Raw genomic sequence first — 10178 nt, 5'->3', positions numbered from 1 at the left:
CTCAACTTTCTGCATCGTACGGGTCGCGGGCTATATTTTTGTGAAAATCGGGTCAACCGCGCGGCTCAAACTGCGTTTTCGGCTTTTCGCCCATAGGATTGCATTGAGGGAAAGAATCGGGGATAACTGGGGGGGTTTTAAGCTATCGTTCTGGAAATTCTTGTGCACAGAGAGTCGTGGATGGGGGTCATTTTGAGACCACTCTCAACTTTCTGCATCGTACGGGTCGCGGGCTAGACGTTTTTAAAAAATCGGCGGGAAAAATACCTTTTTCAAAGGGCTGAGGGGCAGAGTCAGCTCCCGGTCATGATGATCCCAAAGTTGGAGGAGGGCATAGGCAAAACAGGTAACTTGGGATTCTGGGAAACTTCTCTTTCTTCATCTGAACGGGCTTTTCCCCGTGTTTTTTAACACAGTAGCCCCACCAAATGAACAAACACAACCTGAAATCATATACTAAGCCAAGAATAAGAGATAGAAACACAGCACTGCTCCCCACCCTAACCTTGGGGAACAACTGAATCGATGTGGTGCAAGGGGATGAGCTCCCCTAGGGCATCTCATCGTGGACGTGCCCCCACTCTCTCCTGCACTGGAAGGCCATTAGAGCCTTCCAAAGAGAGTAAAACGGTGGAGCAATGCCTATCATGAGTTGAAGTGAATGGTCACTTTTCAGTGGTGGAGCAATGCCTGTTCTGAGTCGAAGTGAGCGTTTTACTTCTTCTCAGAGCTGTGGCTGTCAGTGTCTTGAACTGGCAGCTACTTCCCCCTCCCCCGGGCACGTCCCCCTATTGCTGGTAAAAGACAGATATAGCCTTTTAAAAAAAGTTCTTCTTGTTGTTTATTGAGCAACACTGCTGCTTTTAATTCCACCCCTCCTTTGTTTATTGATTGATTTATTCCATTTTATATGCATTACTGGCTTATCCTTGGCTCACTTCCTTATGCCCCCAGAAATGCCAGCTGCATGCCTGCCTGCCTTCCCTCCCTCCTCCCCTGCCCACCTCGCAGGGATGTTGTGTGTGGGGTGCCCGATTTTCAAAAATTCCCCAAAAATCAGGGGATGATGGGATTGCTTTGAAACTTGGCGTGCGTGTGTATATCCCCATGAGGTGTCATGGTGCCAAACATGAGGTTTCTAACTTGAACAGAAAAAAAGTTGTATAATTTTTTAGCTTTCAATGCAAGCCTATGGGGGGGGGGGAAAACGGAGCTCCGGATCCGGATCCGGAGCTCCGGGCGGAGCGGAGCGGAAGTGGGCGGAGCAGGGGCGGGGCGGAGCGGCCCGATCCGGAAAATGGCGGATCTGCAAGTGAAGCGGAGCGGGGGGTCTGTGCACACCCCTACTTTGAAGTAGAAATCCTTGTTTCCTCCTTCCCTACCTCAGCACCCTTTTTGCAACTGGTCTGCTAGGCTTGCTGGCTTACAAGGAACCCCCTCTCCCACATCAGATCGCCAAGATGTAAGTTTCTGAACCCTTATGAACATGGGAAAGTGTTCAAACACACACACACACACACGAATGATCCTTGCACAAGTGTGCAGTACTGCAAGACTGCAGGTCTGCTAGTGAGTCCAGCATACCTATATCTCACTGTTGTCAATGTCCTTGTCAATTTCTTCCTCCAATTCAAGGCTCACTTTGCTACAAAACACCTTTTAAAAAGTCTGTTTCATAACACCCACCTCTACAGCTCCTTCTCTCCTGCAGCCATCATTCACTTTCGGCTCCTCCATCCCTCGTGCTCTCTGTTGCTACAGAGCAGTGAGTGGGATTGCTAAACATATGCAAATTTCAAGGCACAGCAGTAAAACAGTGGGGAAATTGCACAAGTTTCATGGCAGAACAGTAAAACGGAGAGGGAAATTATGCAAAATTCCTAGCAGCAGATGCACTCCAGCACACTTGCACAGGACTGATTTATTATTATTATTATTATTATTATTATTATTATTATTATTATTATTATTATTATTATTATTTCTACTGTTTTGGGGACACTCTCTGGTGTCCTTTCTTCAAGATGTCTACAAAAAATAAAAATCCATGCTGAGAAGAGATGAGAAAGACTGGTGGTGACACTAACAAGATTCAAGGAATTTTCACTGCTCTGGCTGGGTGGCTCTCTAGCTATTTCTAACAATCCACAATAAAATTGCCCTAGCAGGTTTGGATGTCACAACAGCCACCCAGAGAATGAGCCTTCTAAAACCATGGGTTCTCAGGGTGGCGTGTTCGTGAAAAACAACCCCCAATGGAAAAAACACACACCCCTGCTCTGGATTCAGATATTATGTTAAGCCACCCTGCAGCCACCCGCAATAATGACCCACCATGGCTTAGCATGATGCGTGAACCAGGTCATAAAGTCAAAGATGATTGTATTCATGGTATTTCCTTTCATGCACGTGTAAAAATAATCTTCTGTGCAACATATAAATTTAATGGGTTGGATCCAGACCTGCTATTCCATGAACAGAAGGGTTCCTTGTGTTTGTGGCAGTCAGATCCAGTGGACGTTTCCACCGTATAAATTGAAATAAAGGGGACTGCCATGGGTAAAGGAGGAGGGGCACTGGCAAAAATTGCTTTTTCCCATGATAGCATCAACTTTGCAATGTTCCACTCCACACAACTCTGGAGCCAATCCATTATAATTCATATAAAACAACTTTAAAAAATATCCCTGGGATGGTAGGGAAGTGTCAAATCCCTTTACCTGCATGCCATAGTCATGATCCAGATTAGATCCCCACCTCCACTTTTTCCCACAGCAGCAGCTGTTTAGAACTACATTAAACGTTAAATGTTGCAACAGCTAAAATTATATTGTATTTCATTATGACAAGAAAACATGAGGTCTGTTCATACACAAGGACAGCAGAAGTTCACAAAGATATATTAAATGAACAGAAGAAGCAGATCAATACGATGCAGTTTTGAGGATCGTGTCTGTCTGTCTGTCTGTCTTTCTTTCATAAATATGTTTTCCAAATGGAAAAAGAGTGGATTTGTGAGATGAGGGAATAATGTCTTGACTTCAGTTAAGATTCCACAAACACATATTGAATCATTTTATCAAGTTGCAGGATTTCGCTGTTTTTTTAAAAAAATCAACAACTAGGGAGGTCATCACCTCCCATCTGAGAGAGAGAAACACATGAAAACAAGAAGTACTTCATTTTCAGTGGCCCATAAGGGTTGTTACAGGAAGCAGGTGCTCGAGTGTGGCAGACGTAGATCCAAACAAATGGGGAAGGGAATATGAGGTTAGACAGAAGGGTGAAAACCAAATAATTGAACATTCATTTCTCATGCTCATGAGGCTGATTTCCCCTCCACCCCTCCCACCCCACCGGAGCTGTCATTATGATGGACACTCGGCATTGGTTAACTTTACAAAGATCATCCTTTTGCTCTTCTGTGCAGAGTCCCACATGGTCCTATCTCTGCATCCATTTGGCTACAGAAGAGGCTGTACTTTGCCAAACATGTGACATGGAAGGAATATGCTTAACAGTTAGCCATAGAATATCTTCCAGGCCAGGTGGGTTCATTAACGCAACAATTTCACCTGAGACTTTGAGAGGTTTCCTATGCACACTTCCTTGAGAACAAGCCCCATTAAATCAGTGGGCCTTACTTCCAAGTAAACCTGCATAGGGTCGAGCTGTTGGAATTACTTCAGTAATCAAAAAAGCTGAGAATATCCCTAATGTAGCTGCTCTGGTTTTCACTAATTTCTGGGATGTTATATTAACCTTCTTTTATATTTGGAAACCACTTCCTAGAATATTCCAGAGAAAAGGAAAGATCGACACTACTAACCTCTTGCCCTTATGTTTAATCGCCTTTTCTTGTCTTGTGTTTATCTCTCATACTTTACCCAATAAATAAATAAATGTTAAGAATCTAGTCAGGAGAATCGCATGGATTCCATTTGTCATTGGCTGACCCATCAATCTCTTTATTTTATGTTCATTTTAAGAAGACAAGTAAGAAAACAATAGGACTGCCAGAAAATAGCCATTATTGGAATTGAACCCCAAATACTATGGTATTTCATGATCTCAAACTCTAATTGTATTTAGAAGAGGATGTACTGTAGGGGTGGGGGAACCTATTAAACTGCTCCACCCTCAGAGTCAAAAGAATCCTGAATGTTCTGGTAGATTTTCCTCTCACTGGAGATCTTGTCAAAGCCCTGGTTGATGAGTGGAAAAGGGAGATTACCAGGGCTGTTAACACAACCACTCCCAAGTGTCCTCGCTACATTGTAGAGCCTGCATTTCCTGGTTTTCTGAGGGGCTTAAGTCTTAAGGCAATGAAGCATATGGTAGACAACAGTGCAGAAAAACTCAGTCAGAATCAAATTGAACTTGGGTTAGAGCCCATGTTAGAGCCTATTCTGTGACGGGGCAATGAAGCAGGCCCATAGCCAGCCTAAGTTCTGAGGAGTGGCAAAAGATAGGGGCACTTGATTGTTCATCTGGTTTGCAAGCATTTTAAAGACAAAATTATGAACACTTTTAAAATATTTTTAAAAAAGTTAGGGAGCAGAGAAAATCAGGGGGGGGGGGCTCCGTAGCACCCCACCACACACCACAGGCCCACTGTGAAGCAGTCTTTCTTTTCCTGTATTGCATCAGTGCAATATCATCCAGTGGAGTTAGTTTGGGTAGTTGAAGGACTACTACATTCTGGCCCCAATCGTGGTGAGGAACCATCTGGAACCCAGTGTGACAAGTTCGCAAAACACTGTGCTGACAAAATCACTCCGATTCACTCCAACTTAACTCCACATTAAATACAGACTGATGAGATGATTGAGGCAGTTTGTCCTATTTCCATCAATGAGTTTCAGTTTAGTCAACCTGTGGAAGTAGACAAGTTATTTGGAGGAGTGAGGCCAACTACATGCTCTTTGAACCCCATGTTCCATGAATGGGGTGCTGCTACACAAAAGCTCCTGTTACCAGTACCTAAATCTAAATCCTACCAAGTATTGATGTCCATGACAACAGTTCCCCCCCCCCCCAACCCCGTCCACTGATAGATCACCTTTATCATCACCAGCAAAAATGAGATCAAGTGTGTGTGCTGCCACATGTGTTGGACCAGATATTAAGACAGACACAAGAAAACCATGAAATCTTGAGCCATTGCTTCCAAGGGGGGTGGGGGGGAGGTTCTGCCTGAATGTTGAAGTTCCCTAGCATAATCAGCTTGGGGAACATCAACACCAACTCCAAGCTCACCTCAATCAGCTCAGACAGGGAGACAGTTGGGCAGTGGGGTGGGCGGTACACCAGCAGAATACCTACCCTGCCTCATTGCTCTATCATCAAACACAGGCACTCAATTCTGAGAGATTTCAATAGTGTACCTTGGTACAGGCATAGACTCATGATAAATCACCGTGAATCCATCTTCCCACTCGTTGGATTTAGCCTGCTGCATACAGAAACCTGTTGGCACTGCTGGGTAAGAATGCCTACCCCCTACCCCCCCCCCCCCACATCGCCAGGTCACTTTGCTAATCTGGGATTAACATTGGATTCCAGTGTTGTTCCCATTAACTGACCCAGCATTAAGCAGCAGCATTTTATGACCTGATGAGTCTCCCCTAGAGCAGTCTGGAATCTGAAGGTTAGATATTGAACAAGGAAGAGGTACAGCCACAAGATGTCTCCTCTACTGGGCTTTTCCACCTCCACCACCATAACCTGCCACCCAACTACAACAGCAGGACCCTTATTTTCCATACATGCACCGGGGATAAAAATAGAATGCACTTCATAGTTATATTTTCTTAAGAGTAGTTTGGGAAGAATATAAAATGCTAAGCATGTTTGGTTAGGAGAAGTAAATTAATTAAAAACTAGTTGGATCACAGCCTTGTACTGCAACTTTATATCCAGTGTCCCGTTCACAGATTCTATTGCTCCCTATAGAGCAAAGGATTCGTAACTACATGAAAAATAGCAATCCAGTTGACTTTTTCTCTCACAGCAAGGAGATGGTCAGTTTATGTCACTTCATTTCAAGATCTTCCATCCTAAATTCATGGTTTTTTTCCAGTTCAGACCATGCAACCAGGTTACACTGGCAAGTAGTGTAAGCAAGTTCAAGTTTTGAGAACGGTTTTAGCATAGGCAATTGAATGTTCAATCCTTCATTTTGATTGTTACAAATCAAACTTTTAACATAGGAGTAATTAAGCAGAATTTTAAATCACACATTTGGAATAGTTTCCATACATCTGATCTGTACAAAATATATTACTTTAAATAATGGCTTGCAAGAGATTATCTTTTTCACCTCATTGAGTTTCACCAGCCTGAGCTAATTGATAACAAGATCTTGGTTAAAAGTTTTCCACTGGCATCAGCAAACCAAGTGTTTTACACTTCACAGTTAAAGTTTATTCCAGTAAAAATGAGACCTACTATCCAGTAGCCTGCCTTTATTAATTAAAGGGGATGTGGCAGGAGCAGAACCATGGTCTGCACAGCAGGTAAAGAAATCCATTCAGGATAATTTGGCTGCTGAATGCAACATGTCTGACAGCATTCACTCATAACTACGATACATATTCAAAGAAACTGGTAGAGGTATAGTTGAGAAGCATAGTTTACCAGTAGTTTGCAATTATTATTTCTTTGCATTTGTTCTGAGTGTGAGGACTTGTAAAACACATCTATCATTTTGTTAGACTTTCAACTTCAGCACTGGGAAGTTATTTACGAGGGTCTGTAGCTTATGAAAAAGGACAGCTGTGAAAGTTCTAAAATACGGATGTTTCAGAATTTAAGTTTGTTTTTTGCTTATAAAAGTGGGCACGTTCCTAAAATAGTGGAAGTGGGGGCTGGGGGTGGGGAGAGTCTCAGAAAATAGAACACACATAGACAAAGTGTTCTGGCTTCACAAACACAGCTCAATGTGTGTGAAGCTAGAACACCTTGGGCAGAATCCATCTTTGCTTCACAGGTAAGGAATCTGACATTGCGTATCAGTCTGATATACTTTCGATCATAATTAGGCACTGAAAAGAGAAAGAAAGGTATTCTTTAAGTATTGATCCAGATTAAATGAGTAAGAAGTCTTAAAGGACAACTAAGTCAGATTTGGTGATCTTGAGCATGTATTGTGCAATGTTCTAGTCATTTATCTGGAAATGAAAAGGAGAAAAGTCAAGAGCTCCAAAAATTGCCAAACCCCCTCCCCCCACCCACTTTCAGCCTTTTGAGTCTCCAAATCCATTTCAATTGTGTAAACTATTGATTCTCTTCAGGTTAAGTTGATCACACATAATTTTATTTATAGGATTTTTATCCTTCTCTTCAATCAAAACAGGCTCCCATAGACCGCTTCCAAAGATCAATAAGGCGGTCACCTACCCTCAGGCTTACAACCTAAAAAACATGATACAAAAGGGATTGGGAAGGAGGAAGGGAAAAAGCAAACCCAGACATTTATAGCGTACTTAAAACAACCAGCTGGAGTGCATGCAAGGATATGCACGATCACAGTTTCCTACGGACCACTTTTCCTCACAACTCTTTTCCAAAGGGGTTTCTCCCCCAAGGTCTTCTCTCCACTCAAGCATTCATAGAGCTGCAACTATCAATCTCACACTACAGAGTTTAGTTTCAGTTTCTACTCTTTTACCATAAAAGCCACACACATTCCTAATTGGTCTAGTTATTTGCATCAATTGGTAGTATGGGAAAGATCGCAACATTGCCAGGAATATTTCATATTACATTTGTATATAAAAACCAGACCCATACTGCAAGATGTTTTACAATGAAGAATTAACAGAACGAATAAAAGGATATGCAGTAATACCCCAATTTTGTAAATATGCCAGTCAAATAACCTTCCATTTGAAAAGTTTTAATTTTTCTAGTTAAGTGGCTTGACTTAATTGACTTATGATTTGACTTTTCTTCCAGACTCATCTTTGAAGATACCTTTCCTCTCAAAAAGTGAAAGAAAACCCCCCCATACACCACCAACAAAACCCCCAGAAACTACGAGACAACCCTACTTTTTTCGGAACAGAACCTGTTTGAAATTGTAACACTCTTCAAAATGTATCCTATTTATTTGAAACCTGAAGGTTGCTGTAGAATACATGCCAAAGTCAATGTAATATTAAAGAATTATGATACAATTTAAGATTTTGAAAGGAAATGAACCTTTTTATAAACACAAACTTTCATAAAGAGAGTTCTGCCGCTCCCAGTTTGTGGAATGGCTTGCCAGGAGAGTTTCGTCAACTTACCAGTCTTCCAGAATTTAAGAAAGCCATAAAGACTGATCTCTTCCGGCAGGCCTACCCAGCTGAATTTTAAGATTCCTTTTTTAATGGTGTGCTGCTTTTAATGATGCACTGATTTTAAATGTTTGAATTAGTTTTATGTACTTTATGGTGTTTTTATTTGTGTTGTACCCCGCTTCGATCCAGAGGGAGAGGCAGGTAACAAATATATTATTAAAATAAATATATTATTGTGCTGCATTTGAAAAAAAAAAGGTTGCAACTGCTTTTGTACTTTTTCAGTTCTTGATAAGCATTAGATACCGGGTTGGATTCAGATTTAGGTGCACACAAATGAGCTGGTGGAAGTAGACTTCCCTGGTTCCCTTCTTCCCATGGCAGCTCCTCAAAAATGCTACCTAGAGGGGGGCTCTGCTGAATGGGGTAGGCTGTGGTGTGGGGAGAAAGGGTGTGTGAATGGAGGCACCTTCCATGAACGTTCTGCTGATGAAGGGCATCTTTTTCTTATTTTCAGGGCAGAGCAGGGCTGTTTGTTTCTGCCACTGCAGTTGCACACTTACATTTGAATCCAACACATTGGATATTATGAATGACTTAATGAGTATGGTTTCATACAAATGTGGATGCTGTTACATTGCCTGATCATATCTCAAAACAAAGAGACAGGACTTTTTGAGTTAAATGTTTACACCTGTTAGAATTCCTGTTTTAAATGGGAGAAAACATTTTCAGTTTAAATTTCATTGCAGTAACATTTTATGTATTTTCTCAAGGATAAGAAAATATATTTGATTTTTCAGTTTTGTATTTGGAAGCTTGATTGTAATTATGCAGTCGCCACTCTTAAATATTCTGCAAGAAATAGGTCTTTTGATCAGAACAGGGTAGCTCATTTTTTTGCCAGTGATAAAAATGAGTGGTCTGCACATGTAGAATTCTGAGCTGGTTATGGTTAGCCCTTTGTGGTCCACTCTTGGGGTACCTCACACAGCATAAATTGTGCATATTGAGTGCATTCTTGTTCTGCAAAAGCTGCATGCAGAATTATACCGTGTTACATTGCTTGCAAAGTATATGAATGCACTGGCTGCTGACAGCTCCCTCACTTTCATGAAAAAAGTACATCTTAAATGTGTGAAAACTATTGCCTGATAAACATTCCCCAAAATATACACCAGGTTGGACCATTTTCTACTTTAGAGTACAGCAACAGTAACAGTTGCTAACCAATGCTGTTTTATTCTATGCTTGCTCATCCTTATTTACACAGATAAATGTTGAAATATACAACTACGTTCTGAGAATTCTCAGGAAAAGGCTATAAGAAATAATTTGTAAAAATTACTAGATACAAAAAAATACATTTGAAGGCCATAGAATATTTATATTACTTGCTAGAGAAGACCAAAGAGGCATTAGATTTATCTCCAACACCTCCCAATACTTATACACGAGCAACTAATCAAACAAACGGATGGCTACAGTAGATAATTGATTTTAGTTCCAACTGGACTGGAATTATCAATAGCTTTTCTATGAGCTATAGTGTAAATCCTGGCAGACAACTAAATATTGCTCAAATTTAAAAGCAAATACATCCCTCATACATTCAGAAGTTCCACAACTGATTTCCCTACAGCAATGAATGCACAGTACATTGTTTCGTTTCGTTTTTATTAAAAATCAAAACAGATTCAAGTTAAATAAAAAATATTTGATAGTAACTGTTGGCTTTAACACAGAGAAACATTTGCTTGATGAAGTCAAAATGAACAGGATCCATTCCCTATAAAATTATTTTTGACTACTGCACTGGCATTTTATCACTATACGATCTAATCTTAAGAAGTTCTCAACTTGTAACACATAGTATTCCTTAGAAAATCTCTA

Source organism: Elgaria multicarinata, chromosome 6 (assembly GCF_023053635.1).
Source record: "Elgaria multicarinata webbii isolate HBS135686 ecotype San Diego chromosome 6, rElgMul1.1.pri, whole genome shotgun sequence".
Taxonomy (NCBI): Eukaryota; Metazoa; Chordata; class Lepidosauria; order Squamata; family Anguidae; genus Elgaria; species Elgaria multicarinata.
This window is presented reverse-complemented; position numbering follows the sequence as displayed.